The sequence below is a fragment of the Hordeum vulgare genome, chromosome 1H, assembly GCF_904849725.1.
Source record: "Hordeum vulgare subsp. vulgare chromosome 1H, MorexV3_pseudomolecules_assembly, whole genome shotgun sequence".
Taxonomy (NCBI): Eukaryota; Viridiplantae; Streptophyta; class Magnoliopsida; order Poales; family Poaceae; genus Hordeum; species Hordeum vulgare.
This window is the reverse complement of record NC_058518.1, coordinates 99,491,915-99,508,019: the sequence shown is the minus strand read 5'-3', so window position 1 is coordinate 99,508,019 and position 16,105 is coordinate 99,491,915.

The window sequence follows — 16,105 nt, the reverse complement described above, 5'->3', positions numbered from 1 at the left end:
AGCTGCTAATACTCGAGAGTATTCCCTCACCTCCTGACTGGCGTATCAACAAATTTGGGTTGAATACTCTACCCTCGAAAACTGCTGCGAACCCACGCGTTGGTGGTCCATCAACAACATTCTTCTAGTTTCGTTGTCGGGGAGTGCTAGCAGCATTCTTCTGGTGCCATTGCAGGGGAAGGTATGTTGTCATAGAGTCAGCATTTTTCTGGCGCCGTTTCCGGGGAGGTATTGATATATTCTCTATGTCACTGGGAATTTGTATCTGCTGATCACTATGAAGAATCTAAAAGATCCGAATACCAAAGTCTTGCCCTCAACTACGAGGGGAGGTAAGGAGCTGCCATCTAGCTCTGCACTTGATTCACCTTTAGTTATGAGTAAGTTTGTGACATCACCTCCTGCTAGAAATCTTGATATGTCGCATGTGCTTGATGATGCTTATGATGCTACTGCTAGAGATGCTATGCTTGATACTATGCCTCATGATACTATGCTTGATACTGCTAGAGATACTATGCCTGATACTGCTAGAGATGTTATGCATGATGATGCTATGCTTAATACTGCTAGAGATAATACTTTGCCTGATGTTCCACTAGGGGTTTTCCTTGATGCTCATATTGCTAGAGTTACTGTCAATGCTTGTGATGCTTGTGAAACTTCCGATACTATTGAGATAGAACCTGCTTTTGCTCCTACTAGATCTAGCTCTCCTAGATAATAATTGCCTGATATACCTGAGGGTTACATTATGGAGGGAGAGATAGATGAGGATTTTCTTGCATGTAAGGATGCCTATGACGCTGAGAAATTACTTCTCCAGTGGAAGGAAAAATCTCTGAAAACTAGGATGAAATACGACCTGAAGTTTGCCACTTCACCTATCTTTATCACCGATAAGGATTATGAATTCTCTGTCGACCCTGAGATAATCTCTCTAGTCAAATATGATCCTTTTCACGGTTATGAGTCTGAGACGGTCGTAGCCCATCTTACCAAACTACACGATATAGCCACCCTTTTCACTAGTGAGGAGAAGATCCGCCACTACTACATCCTTAAGTTGTTTCCTTTCTCTTTAAAGGATGACGCTAAAGCCTGGTTCACCTCTCTTGCTCGTGGATGTGTGAGTAGTCCCCAGGATATAGTCTATTACTTCTGTGAGAAATATTTCCCTGCCCATAAGAAGCAAGCTGCCTTGCAGGAAACATACAACTTTGCTCAACTCCGAGAAGAGAGTCTCCCACAAGCTTGGGGGAGGATCGTCTAGCTACAAAATGCTTTGCCTGATCACCCTCTTAAGAAGAACGAGATACTTGATATCTTCTATAACGGGCTTACTGATGCCTCTAGCGAACGAACTATAGAACAAGCTGACACCCTACTGAATAACATCTTGATCAATGATAATGCTTGGACTATTCCCGAACCACCTCCTAAGCCAACTCCGAAGAAAATAGGTATTCTATTCCTCAGTCCCGAAGATATGCAAGAAGCCAAGATATCTATGCAAGAGAAAGGCATTAGATCTGAAGATGTCAAAAATCTACCACCTATCGAAGAGATCCATGGTATCGATAACCCGATAGAAGTAGTAGAAGTGAATTCTCTGCGTAGGTTTGATGAGAGTGATATTCCTTTTGACAAACCTGCTAGCCTATGCTTTGATGAATTTGACAACTTTGTTGCCAAACAACAGAGTTTCAATGATTATGTTAGCAGACATTTGGAACAAAGTACTCGTATGGTTAGCCATTTAAGTGCTTGTGGAGACAGAAATGTCACTGATTTGAAGCTTCTGAGTAAACATGCCTCTATGATTACTACTCAGGTAGAACAAGTACTTAAAGCTCAGAATGACTTGCTCAATGAATTAAATGACAACTCTGTCAGAGTCATTACTAGAGGAGGCAAAATGACTCAGGAACCTTTGTATCCTGAAGGTCATCCTAAGAGAATTGATCAAGATTCTCAAGGAATCAATGCTGATACACCTAGTCATCCTAAGGAGAAGAGGAAGGATGATAGAAACCTACATGCTAGTTCACCAAATACTGTCACACCCGAAGAACCAAATGATATTTCTGCGTCTGATGCAGAAACACAATCTGGTGATGAACATGAACCTGGTGACAATATGGACAGTGATGTTCATAATAATGCTCAACCTAGCAATGATGAGGATGTGGAGATTGAACCTACGGTTAATCCTGATAACCCACAACCTAAGAGATACGATAAGAATAACTTCACTGCTAGGAAGCATGGTAAAGAAAGGGAGCCATGGTTTCAGAGATCTATGCTCTTTCCTCCTAAGCCATCCAAGAAAAAGGATGATGAGGACTTTGAGAGCTTCGTTGAGATGATAAGACCCATCTTTCTACAGATGAGGTTAACTGATATGTTCAAAATGTCTCCGTATGCTAAGTACATGAAAGATATCGTGACTAATAAACGGAAGATACCAGATCTTGAGATCTCCACCATGCTTGCCAATTACACTTCCAAAGGTGGAACTCCTAAGAAACTTGGTAATCCTGGAGTGCCCACTATACCTTGCTCCATTAAAGGAAACTACGTAAGAACTGCCTTATGTGACCTTGGAGATGGTGTTAGTGTTATGCCGCTCTCTCTTTATCGTAGACTTGAATTGGATAAGTTGACACCCACTGAAATTTCTCTGCAAATGGCCGACAAATCAACTGCTTGCCCTATCAGCATTTGCGAGGATGTGCATGTTGTGGTTGCTAACACCACTATCTTAACAGACTTTGTTATCCTGGATATTCCCGAGGATGATGCCATGGCTGTCATCCTCAGAAGACCCTTTTTAAACATTGCAGAGGATGTTATAGATTGCAACAAAAGCAATGTCACTTTTCATGTCAACGGTAATGAGCACACAGTGCACTTTCCGAAGAAACGATATCAAGTACATTGCATCAATGCTATCGAAAAGACTTCATCGATTCTTATCGGGAGCTTTGCATGCCCTATTCCTCGTGTAAAGATGAAGTATGATTTGCTTGTTGGGGAGATACATATCCCCATTGAGGTGACTTAGTGGCTATTCGAAAATTCTCTGTTCTCTCCTGCGATTCGAGGACTTGATCAACCCCATTGACGAATTTCTTTCAATGACCATGAAATGGATGAATCAAAGAGTCACATACCTCTGTTTTGAGCTTTCATTTTCTGTTGCTTAGAAGAAAAATGATAGAATTAGTTTACTTTTTCCTGTTTTCTGTTTTAGCGTCCCGGAGAAAAATACCCCGAAAATAAAAGTTCTCCGATGGTCCTAAAAATTTAGTATGATTTTTTCTCGAATATTTGAAAAATATTGGGCCTGAGAGCTGGCCTGGGGGCCTGACTAGTGGGCCACAAGCCCTGCAGCCGCCGCCCCCCTCCCTTGGTGGCGGCTAGCAAGCTTGTGGGGCCCACAGGGACCTCCTCCACTCATTCCAGCTCCCATCCTCTTCTTCCACCTCCAGAAAAAAATTGTTTCGCAGCTCAAACCCGTGTTCTTGCTCATTTGGCTGTGATTTTCGATCTCCTTGCTCAAAGCACCATTCTCCGAAACGTTTTGGGGAAATTACTCCTTGGTAAGTGAATCCTGCATTGGTCCAATTAGTTTTTGTTCTAGTGCTTTATCCTTCGCGTATTCTTGCTACCTTGGTGACCCTGTTCTTGAGCTAGAAATGTTGATTTTAGCTGGTCTGAATTAGTTTTAGCGCGTGATACGGTCTCTAGGCACTAGTAGGAGTAGTTGCTACAAGGTGTGGATGGTCTTCATTCACTTTTCTCTTGAACTTCAAAAATTTCAGCAAAAGGAAATTATGTTCCGAAGGAAGTTTCATGGTGGTTCCTCAGGTAAGAAGGGTCCCCGTCTCTCTTTTTGGGAGCTCGAACCTTATCAACTAAGGGACGCACCGGTACAACCATGTGAATGGCCTTCCGATGAGTTCATGATCGAAGCAGGCTTCACGGATGATTTTGATACACTTGTCCGCAATGCCGGGTTAGAAGAATTCCTCTCAGATAAATGTGAACAGCATGCTATGCTCACTGCCTCTTTCGTGCGTAGATTTAAATTTTGAGTTGGTCGTGACTCATCCATACTGTTTGATCTGTATGATAAATCCTACGCCATGGATTTGGAGGATTTCAATAGGATTTGCAAGATACCCGATGGGGGTAGTATTAATGATACTTCTAAGTCTTCGGTCAGAGACTTTGTCTCCAGTATAACTCTTGGAGAAACGAGAGATATCACGCAAGCCACCATAGGAAGCATCCATTTCCCTGCCTTGCACTACTTTGCCCTCTTCATAGGTAGGTGCATTAACGGCAAGGGTGCACATTGTCACCTATGCGCTTCCGACCTTAGTATCCTTAAGAGCGCAGTAACATGTGATAGGAGCTTCAATATGGGAGCTATAATAGCAAGGAGGCTGAATAATAATGCCATTGAAGGGGATTTCTTTGGTGGAATTTATGCTACACGCTTAGAAAATTTTCTTGGAGTATCCATTCGTCCAGAAGACCCTCCTCTCCGTACAGCCTACCTTGATCGTGTCGCTCTAACACGCTACCAGTTCCTTGAGAGAGATCATGGATCCCTCCTATACTGCTTGATATTTAACCGGCAGCGTGTTTTCCATATTACCCTTCCTGCTCCTGCTTTCTTTGACTTTCAGGTAAAACGAAGATACTACATAACCATAGGAAAGGCAGAGGAGTATGAGAGGGAGGCGACGGCTGCTCGACTACATGAGGCAGCTATTCAGGCAGTGGCTGCAGCACTCCCGTATAACACCCATTATGATTTTGGGTTTCGCCAGGACCATCCATGGGAATAGACCAAGCTAGGCCAAAAGCCTAAGCTTGGGGGAGTACGTGTTCTCACCGACCTTACATTCATACTTATGCTTTCACTTTGTTAGCCGGTGTTTACACTTTGTCACTGTATTATCCATACTAGTTTATTTTTGTTTTCTTGTTTTCTTGTTTTGTGTCCTTTTGAGATAACCCAAAAATATTTTTATTTCTTCTTTTGCTTGTTGGGAGCTTTCCCGTGTAAATAGTTTTCTTTTTCTTTGGGTCAAGGTAGAAGATATTGGTTACAATGTTTAGTGGTTCTTGCATGCATACCTGTTTTGCTTTCAAAGAGCCATATTACTTTGTGTTCTCCTTTGTGTTTGCCTGCAGATTCAGCTTAGTCCATTGCACGAGCACTCTTATTATTGCAGGGGAAGGTCTGTTGTCATAGAGTCAATTACCTGTCGAGCATCAACCTCAGGTTCATGTAGGGTCTTTTTTAGTGAGTCCAGTTCTTGAACTTTTCCCTCATCAACCATAATGATTAGCAGGATCCAGTAAAAACTGTGTTGTATAAGCGATCATAAATGCATAAGTCATCAGGTACTATACATGCGTACACTTAACATCGAGTAAGCAAAATAGAATTTATAGTACAAGACAGTAAGACTCACGAGAAGGTGTAAGGAAATAATATTGTTGGTTGGATATTTAGTATCTCCAAAAACTGTAACAAGTTGTCCTCCGTTTCATCTTTGTGATTTATTAACATATGATCATTAATGGTACTTGGGTCAATGAAGCCAATGCCAAAGACTACATATCTTTTCATTTCAAACAAGTCCATTCTGGATAACACCACACAAAAGAATATAGTGAGGATAATTAGAGGCAAATGTACGAGCTGATGATCTAGAGACTTAACTTACAGAAAGAAACCACTTACACACAATACCAACTGACGAATGATTTGTCGAGTGCGTCTTGATTGAATAACTGCCACAATTCTGGATTTTCAACCCACACTTCCTTTTCATTGAAAAAATGCTCTCCCTTGACTTTCACCATGAGGCTCTCTCGCCCGAGTTTTGCTTCCTTCATGTACCAGGTATGCAATCTGTACATTCGCGTTGGTAGATCCGCGACAAGCTCAGGCCTGGCGAGAGTTTGCCCAGGGGCAAATGTTCATGTTAGTTTCTCCCCTTCCACCATGAGAATTTCCTTGTCACCTAGGAGTTGTTCAACAGTGACACCGGCCTCTCTAGCCATATTTTGAGCCATCTCTTTAGCAGCAGCAGGATCGATTACAACCTCGGTACCGACCTTGAGCGGCGAGATTGATTACACTGATTGTTCTCCCAGTTGGTGAGTGGTTTTGGTGCTTTTTTAGGATGGACCAAATCCTTCGTTAGCCCTTTTTGATGTGACTCGATAATAGAGTGTTCATAGTATGATTTTCTTTTTGGCGGAGGCGGTTTCGCAAGATTGGCCAAAACGTGTTGTACGGTTTCCAGAGGTACTATCTCCTTTGGCGGTGGCGGTTTCGGTCCAAAATGGTCCTGCAATTCCTTAGCCAGTTGGGTGTCTCTTTCCTCCGTGCTCATCTCATAAGCCAACTTGTTTTTGGCAGGAGGGGAGGGTTTCTTCCTTGGCGCTCCCTTCCGCTTTGGACTCTGGTTCTTCATCGGAAGATTAAATGGCCGCGGTGGCAGACTCGTGTTGGGCTCCATGTTGGGGTCGGATGAAGTCGGTGATGCGGTGGCGAACTAGCTCTGCGCTCCGTGTCGAGGTGGTGGGATGAAATCGGCTGACGCGGCATACTTGGAGGACGAGTCGGTGGCCTTCAAAAGACGATGCGATCCTTTCTCCATAAGCAGAGACCATGTAAGACTTCTTGCAGTGTCTGTTGCCCTTCACCTCTAGGAATGTCGAGCTCTAGTGACTCGTATCCTAACATCACTTCATCCACCCCGACACGAGCATAGCCAACTGGAATCGGATTGGAATAGGAGGTTGCATGAGGGGGATTTGTTAAAGCATAGTCGTCCGCTACCTTCATGGATATGTTCTTGAGTTTCATGTGAAGCTCACAACTTTTCATCTCTGTGATTTCATCTAGGGGGTAACGAGCCAGTAGTACATCGTCGGTAATGACCCCCGTGGAAACCACGCTTGTTTTCAGCATCGGTGCGACGGGGCTATCAATGTTGGATCTGATTGCTCCACCCGCTGAGATGCCCTTTGGCTAAGCGTGTCGATCTGCTCCTGCTGCCGCAAGTATTTGCGTTCCAACTCCGCAAGCTGGTCAGGATCCTGCTTCTTCTTAGCTGCCTCAAGATTCTTGTTTCTCGAACGGATTTTGTAAGAGTCGTTCCAGTCCTTAAACCCCTCAACCCACAAAACAACGCCTTTGCCTCATGTTCGTCCTGAGTGTTTAGAATTCTTGAGGGCGCGTGTAAGCTCGTCGTTCTCTCTCTCGGGCTGGAACACCCCCGTTTGAGCATCTTCTATTGCCTGAAGTATAGCTTCAGAGGCATTTTTAAGACTTGCATGGTCGAGAATCACCCTTGTGTCTGGGTCCAACTTTTCCCCATGCCCATAAAACCAATTCCTGCACCTTTCGGGCCAAGTATTTTTTTTGCGGAGTGACCCCTGCATCAATCATCTTTTGCTCGTATTCATCCCACTTAGGTATGCCACTCTTGTAGCCACCTCGCCCTAGAGAATGGTGATGCTCTTTTTTATGAGCATTTTGCTTGTTTATCCTCGCCCGCTCCTTAGCGGTTTCTGATTGCTTGAACTGCACAAATAAGTCGCAGTGATCTTTTAACTTCTCGTATTGTCCAGTGGATTCTAGAGTCTTGTCTTGTTTGCCGAAGTCAGACCATAATCTTTTTCTTCTAGTTGCAGAATTGTGTGGCCATCTTCCTAAGAGCATACTTCTTGACTTTCTCCCGTTGTGCATCTCACAAATGCTCTGGTAGGGTGAAATGTCTCATGAGCGTATCCCAAAACAGATATGTTGCTCTTTCGTCCATGAAACTAACTTCTCAATCTTTCTTTGGCCTATGCCACTCCCGAATGGAGATCAGGATTTGGTCCCCCACAATAACTCCGCAGTGACGGACAAATTTGTCCACATTAGGTTTGGGACCACTTGGTACGTCACCTTCTGTTATGTCATGGATGTTGTACTTTGTGCCCTCGGCCAACTTTTTGGTCGGGCCTCGTACCGCCCTGCTTGTAGACGATCTGCTCGATCCAGAGGGCTAAAAGAAGAGATTCGTTAATACACACACACACACACACATATATATATATATATATATATATATACAGATCAATTAGTACATCTAATGATCACTAGAGGCCAAATATATACCTCACTGGACTTTGTTGATTCGAGAAAAAGTTCTTCGTCATCATTGTCTGGTTACCCTTTGTCTCTTGGTTGTTCTTCCTCAATTCTCTCACCGGATGGGTTGAGATATTGTGAGCCATCATCTAGTTCTTCATTCTCTTGGTTTCTCGAGCGTATTATGCCGTACAAGTCATATTGTTGATCATGGTCTCTGTCTCTACCGTCCATAGCTTAGGTAATCGAGAAGAAAGATAAAACAATTTAGTATTCACTTTAACTAGCAAGATCATCATATATATAATATCACGAATACATCGAATAATCCACTTAATTAAAGCATCATCGAATTAATATTATCGAATATAATCTCGAATATTATCACTAATACATCTCCCAATTAATATTATCAAACTGATCACCCAAAGAGCGGACGTTGTACTGCGGCGCAGGCGGTGGACACCCAAAGCGAAGGAACCATCATAGGATCATAGCTCGGGTGAGATCCCTGAAGAACGTGCCAGGTATCGGAGAACCTGATGTCCAACGCCTCCTAGCGACAGACGTGCTCGTCCTCCTCCCTAACATGGCGACGTACCTCTTCCTGAGGGGTCCTCGGCCTTGGCACCGATAGTGGCCCACGCGACCGTCCCAAAGAAGCTCCGGTTCGACAACGGGAACCCTGTTCTTCATGAAGTTGCACACCCCGGAAGGTAGCACCTCACAGTGCCAGCCCAGCGGAGCCCAGTGCCGGACATGGCGCCTCTCAACCAGGTTGTCGCCACCGAGTCGACGACGAGGATGCGGGCCAGGCATCGTCGACGTTGAGAACAAATTCTACAACTATTTAAATTCCTACTATTTAATAAACTTGAAATGAGTGAATAATTAAACATGACACAATGTAACAATGTTGAAGGTAATTAAGTATAGATTTGATTTTATAAAATTAGATGATACCCCACACGTTGTTGAGGAAATTATTTGCAATACTTCAGTGAGATTTGATTTTATGAACATTCATATTTGGATTAATAATACAAGAATTGAAGTTCAAAATAATATAATTATAAAATATTGAATGTAAGTTGCATAGTATAATTACAACATTTGAGCTTTTTGCATGCATGGGTTACATGTTGAGGTGGATGTTTCCCATACATGGTTGGTCTTGAGGTACCATAGTTCCATATGTAGATAAATATATTGGTTGCGATCAACTACTTAGTTATATATAGAATTCAAATGAAATCAGACTATTGAAAGAAAAAAAATACTATATTTTGTTGTTTTGACTTGCTAGTTTTATTTGTATGGTTCTATTGGGGTAGAGGAAGAGAATAAAGCAACTACGCTCGCAGAAAATAGCAAGCGTGCAACCACCAGGACTACACTACATCAAGTTTCCATAAATCTTTATAAAATAAACCACCAAATGTGACAAATTGGTAGAGAAAATCAATATATTGATTTACTTAGAGTGACCGAGGCAACTATAATAAAATGATCATGCATTCGATCTTCAATATGAAAAATGACAAGTCAAGTGGAGAAACAGTCATTAAGTATAGGAGCCATTGATGTACATATTTGATTTTACCAAGAAATATGATGATTAGATATGCAAAAGATGAGTCTATGAGGAAATAAACATGCAAAATTTGGTGAAAAAGTATATTGATGTACATGTGGCCACTGATTTCATGCAATTGTCCACTCATTATCACTTACCAGCAGTTTTACCAACAATATACAGATAGCAAAACAATTTATATAAAATAAAACCATCTTTCTAAATCTCATCTCATCTCAATCAATCAATTATCAATCATCAAATTATCAAGCCAAGACTAATAAAGCAAGATCAATGATCACCCCTACTGAAAGCTAAATTTCGGGAGGAGAGGAGAGGCTCACCGGCAGGGATGGTCGCCGGAGAAGGAGGAGGACGCCGAAGGCGGGGAGGAGCGGGACCGGAGCGGGCTCGGGCTGCGGCGGCGCTTGGAGGATCGAGGCAGGCGCCCGCGGAGAAGTGGCGGCGACGTCGGTGCGGGCTCACACGGCGCATTGGAGCAGACCGGTCGGATGGCGACGTCAAGGGTGCATGCGGGTCACCGGCGAAAATGGGTAGCCTGACAGCGTCGCGGTGGAGAGGGCGCCGGCAGCTCTGCTCTATTTCGTCGGTGTCGGGGAGATCGATCAAATGGGAGAGATTGGGGTCGAATGGGCGTGGAGTTTATATTAGGGACCTTTAGTCCCAGTTGGAGCCATGAACCGGGACTAAAGGGTCTTTAGTCCCGGTTGGTGGCTCCAACCGGAACTAAAGGTGGGGCACTTGGCCCACTAGCACGCACCTTTAGTCCCGGTTGTAGACACCAACCAGGACTAAAGCTCTATTTTCGGCGACCCAAATTTCGCGCGGGAAGGAAACTTTAGTCCCGATTGGTGACTCTAGCCGGGACTAAAGGTCTATTTTCTCTTTTGTATTGTTTTTGTTTTTTCTAAACAGGTGAGTTTATGTTATCAAATTAGGAATAACTGTTAGACTATTTATAGTTTTTGAATGAACCTTTTTGGTTTAGGTCAAAAAACTACAAAATTTTAGTTAGTGCTAGTAGTTTTCAAATTTACGTAGTTAAAATTTGAATTTTTTTTGAAATTTGTGTGAAGCACTTTTTTGTGAATAACTTTACATTAAAAAAAATTAGTCATTCTATTTTCCGCTTAATATTAGTGTGTTTTATCATTATATTAAATATGGTAATTTTTAGGTTATTAAAAAAATGAAATGCCTTTGTAAGAGATGAGTATTCGTTTGAAACCCTCATACTTCGAAAGAGATTGTCCATTTTGTACACGAAGTGCATCAAGTTGTTGTCGTAACCCTCCCAACTTTTTAGCACATGCTATGTGGGTAAAGATGATACCATGCCAAGTTTTAGCCTTTTCAGAGTTCATTTGTAGCACTTTTCACTTTTAGGGTCATTATCTCAAAAAATATTAAATTCAAGAAAAAACGGAAATGAGGTGAGATAGGGTTGAAAATTGATGATGTGGCTTTCAATGATGCATATTGAGCACATAAAAAGTCTGGAGTTGAAATATTTTTTTAAAATGAAATGCATTTGTAAGAGATGAGTATTCGTCCGAAACCGTGATACTTCGAAAGAGATTGTCCATTTTGTACACGAAGTGACTCCAGTTTTTGCCGTAACCCTCCCAACTTTTTAGCACATGCTATGTGGGTGAAATGATGATACCATGCCAAGTTTCAGCCTTTTCATAGTTCATTTGTAGCGCTTTTCAATTTCAGGGTCATTTAGCTCAAAAAATCATTAAATGCATGAAAAATGTCAAATGAGGTGGGAAAGGGTTGAAAATTGATGATGTGGCTTTGAATGATGCATATTGAGCGCGGAAAAAGTATGCAGTTGAAATAAGTTAAAAAAACTGAAATGGCCTTATAAGAGATGAGTATTCATGCGAAACCGTGATACTTCGAAAGAGATTGTCCATTATGTACACGAAGTGTCTCCATTTTTTGTTGTAACCCTCCCAACTTTTTAGCACATGCTATGTGGGTGAAATGATGATACCATGCTAAGTCTCGGCCTTTTCAGAGTTCATTTGTAGCGCTTTTTAATTTCAGGGTCATTTAGCTCAAAAAATCATTAAATGTATGAAAAATATAAAATGAGGTGAGAAATGGTTGAAAATTGATGACGTGGCTTTGAATGATGCATATATATACTCTAACTCTTACACAAAGATTCCCTCTGGTTTGTCCGAAGTGGGACTTTCCAGATAAGCCCGGAAACTCACTAAGAAGAAAGTGATGACAGTGAAAGCCGGTCACATCCGAGATTGGGTTATTGGGGTACAAAACTTTTTCTTCGTGTGTGTCCCTTTGCGCCATAACCATGGACAATCTTCATCATTTAATAGGATGCTTGGGTCAGTCTTCACTTTGAAGGGAGGAATTTCGTGAAACTTTTCATAATCTTCTGACATGTCTATCTTGTCCTCCACTCCCACGATGTTTCTTTTCCCAGAAAGAACTATGTGGCACTTTGGCTCATCGTATCATTTATTAGCTTCCTTATCTTTTCTTTTTCTCGGCTTGGTAGACATGTCCTTCACATATAAAACTCACGCCACATCATTGGCTAGGACGAAATGTTCATATGTGTACCCAAGATTGTTGAGATCCACTGTTGTCATTCCGTACCACGGGTCTTCCTTTACCCCGCCTCCTTTCAGATTGACCCATTTGCACCGAAACAAAGGGACCTTCAAATTGTTTCCAGTCAAGTTGCCATATTCCTCTATGTAACCATAATATGTGTCCTTTGGCCTATTATTGTTGGTGTTTGCTGCATCAAAGCGGACACCACTATTTTGGTTGGTGCTCTTTTTATCTTGGGCGGTCATGTAAAATGAATTTCCATTTATCTCATACCCTTTGACAGTCAATATAGTCAAAGATGGTGAATTGGCCAACAAGTACAGGTCATCTCCAACTTGAGGGTCATGCATGAGACGTGTTTGCAACCAATCGCTGAATGACGTCATGTGCGTACGTTTGATCCAGGGATCGGACTGCTTCGGGTTCTTGGATCGTACAATATCCATGTGTTCCTCAATATACGGAGCCACCAAGGTGGAATTTTGTAGAACTGTGTAGTGTGCTTCCGCCCAATAATGACCGTCCCTACATATTACTGAATCCTTTCCTAGAATGCCTTTCCACCCAGTCTGTCCTCATGTCGTGATTCAGGAAGACCAATCGTCTTAAGATATGGAATAAAGTCAACACAAAACTCAATGACCTCCTCTATTTCATGGCCCTTGGAGATGCTTCCTTCGGGCCTAGCACGGTTGTGAACATATTTCTTTAAGACTCTCATGAACCTCTCGAAGGGGAACATATTATGTAGAAATACAGGGCCTAGAATGGAAATCTCTTCGACTAGGTGAACTAGGACGTGCGTCATGATATTGAAGAAGGATGGTGGGAACACCAACTCAAAACTGACAAGACATTGCACCAAATCATTATGTAACCTTGGTAGGATTTCTGGAACGATTACCTTCTCAGAGATTGCATTGAGGAATGCACATAGCTTCACAATGGCTGATCGGATGTTTTTTGGTAGAAGCCCCCTCAATGCAACTCGAAGTAATTGCGCCATAATCACGTTGCAGTCATGAGACTTTAGGTTCTAGAATTTTTTTTCTCTACCATATCTTTTATTCCCTTTATAATCGACGAGTAGCCAGACGGGACCTTCATACTGAGCACGCATTCAAAGAAGATTTCTTTCTCTTCTTTTGTAAGAGGGTAGCTGGCAGGACCTTCATACTGCTTTGGATGCATGTCGTCTTTTTCGTGCATACGTTGCTGATCCTCTCGTGCCTCCGGTGTATCTTTTGTCTCCCCATACACGCCCAGGAATCCTAGCAGGTTCACGCAAATATTCTTCGTCACGTACATCACGTCTATTGCAGAGCGGACCTCTAGGACTTACCAATAAGGTAGGTCCCAAAATATAGATTTCTTCTTCCACATGGGTGCGTGTCCGTCAGCGTCATTCAGAACAGATTGTCCGCTATGACCCTTTCCAAAAATTACTTTTAAATCCTTGACCATATGAAGTATATGATCACCATTACGGTGGTCAGGCTTCTTCCGATGATCTGCCTCACCTTTGAAATGCTTGCCTTCTTTTATTAAGAGATGCTTGATCGGAAGAAATCGACGATGTCCTAGGTACACATTCTTCTTATATTTATCCAAGTATATACTTTCGTTATCATCTAAACAGTGTGTGCATGTGTGGTATCCCTTGTTTGTCTGTCCTGAAAGGTTACTAAGAGTAGGCCAATCATTGATGGTTACAAACAGCAACGCTCGTAGGTCAAATTCCTATTATTTGTGCTCATTCCACACACGTACACCTTTGATATCCCACAACTGTAAAAGTTCTTCAACTAATGGCCTTAGGTACACATCAATGTCGTTGTCAGGTTGCTTGGGGCCTTGGATGAGCATTGGCATCATAATGAACTTCCGCTTAATGCACAACTAAGGAGGAAGGTTATAGATACATAGAGTCACGGGCCAGGTGCTATGATTGTTGCTCTCCTCCCTAAAAGGATTAATGCCATCTGCACTTAAACCAAACCAATAGTTCCTTGCGTCATCTGCAAAGTCCGGCCACTATCTCTCGATTTTCCTCCGCTGCGACCCATCAGCGGGTACTCTCAACTTCCCGTCTTTCTTACGCTCGTTTTTGTGCCATCACATCAACTTGGCATGCTCATTGTTTTGGAACAAATGTTTCAATCATGGTATTATAGGAGCATACCACATCACCTTGGCATGAATCCTCTTCCTAGGGCGTTGGCCCTCAACATCGTCGTCAGGGTCATCGTGGCCGATCTTATAGCGCAATGCACCGCATACCGGGCATGCATTCAAATTCTTGTAGTCCTCGCCGCGGTAGAGGATGCAGTCATTAGGGCATGCATGTATCTTCCGTACCTCTAATCCTAGAGGGCAAATAGCCTTCTTTGCTTCGTACGTACTGCCGAGCAATTCCTTGTCCTTTGGAAGCATCTTCTTTAACATTTTCAGCAACTTTTCGAAACCCTTGTCAGATACACCATTCTCTGCCTTCCATTGCAGCAATTCTAGTGTGGTACCCAGCTTCTTCTTGTCATCTTCACAATTTGGGTACAATAATTTCTTGTGATCCTCTAACATGCGCTGCAACTTTAGATTCTCCTTTTCACTTGCGCAGTTTCTCTTTGCAACATCAATGGCCCGACCAAGATCATCAGCGGGCTCATCTGGTGCCTCTACTTCAGCTTCTTCCCCCATTGTAGTACCATCGTATTCGGGGAACAAAGGATGGTCCTCTTATTCTTCATTCTCTTCCATTAGAACCCCTCTTTCTTCATGCTTGGTCCAACAGTTATAGTCGTACATGAAACTGGACGTAAATAGGTGGACGTGAATGACTCTTAACTTAGAGTAAGTTTTATCATTCTTACAAACAGCACATGGACAAGACATAAAACCATCCCGCTGGTTTGCCTCAGTCGCACGTATAAAACTATGCAAGCCATCAATGAAATGGGAAGAGCGTCGATCATCGTACATCCATTGCCGGTTCATCTTCATTACACAAGACCGAAAAGTCCAAATTAATACAAGTTCACACATAAAGTTCATACACACTTATTCTCATAAAACAAAATACAAGAGTTTCTAGCTAAAGCATTTAAATGCAACAACAAATGCGATCAAGATTGCAACTAAGGTAATAATTGATCCAACAGCATAGTGATACCAAGCCTCTTTATTAAGGGCACATTTTCTAATCATTCTAATCTTCAAGCGCATTGCATCCATCTTGATCTTGTGATCATCGGCGACATTAGCAACATACAACTCCAATTTCATCTTCTCTTCTTCAATTTTTTTCAATTTTTTCTTTCAAATACTCATTTTCTTTTTCAACTAAATTTAACTTCTCAACAAGAGGGTCAGTTACAATTTCCGCTTCACATACCTCCTAGATAAAAACATCTATGTCAACTTGATGGGAATAACTGTCATATAAATGAGAAATGCAACAAATAGTTATGAAAGAGAATATACCACATTTGAATCATAAACCGGACGAGGGCCGACGGGGACGGATATCAAGACCATGGCACTATGTATAACAAACAATCATACAGGTAAGAAAACTATCTAAATCATACAAATAAGATTTTTTGTGGAATAAAAAGTATAAGAACAAGAGGATCGCCAAGGTGGTGCCGGCGACGAGACGGTGCAGGCGATCGACCTTGGTTAGGACGGGGAAGGGAAGGCACTAACTAAACCACACCTACACATACGCAAACTCAGAAGTT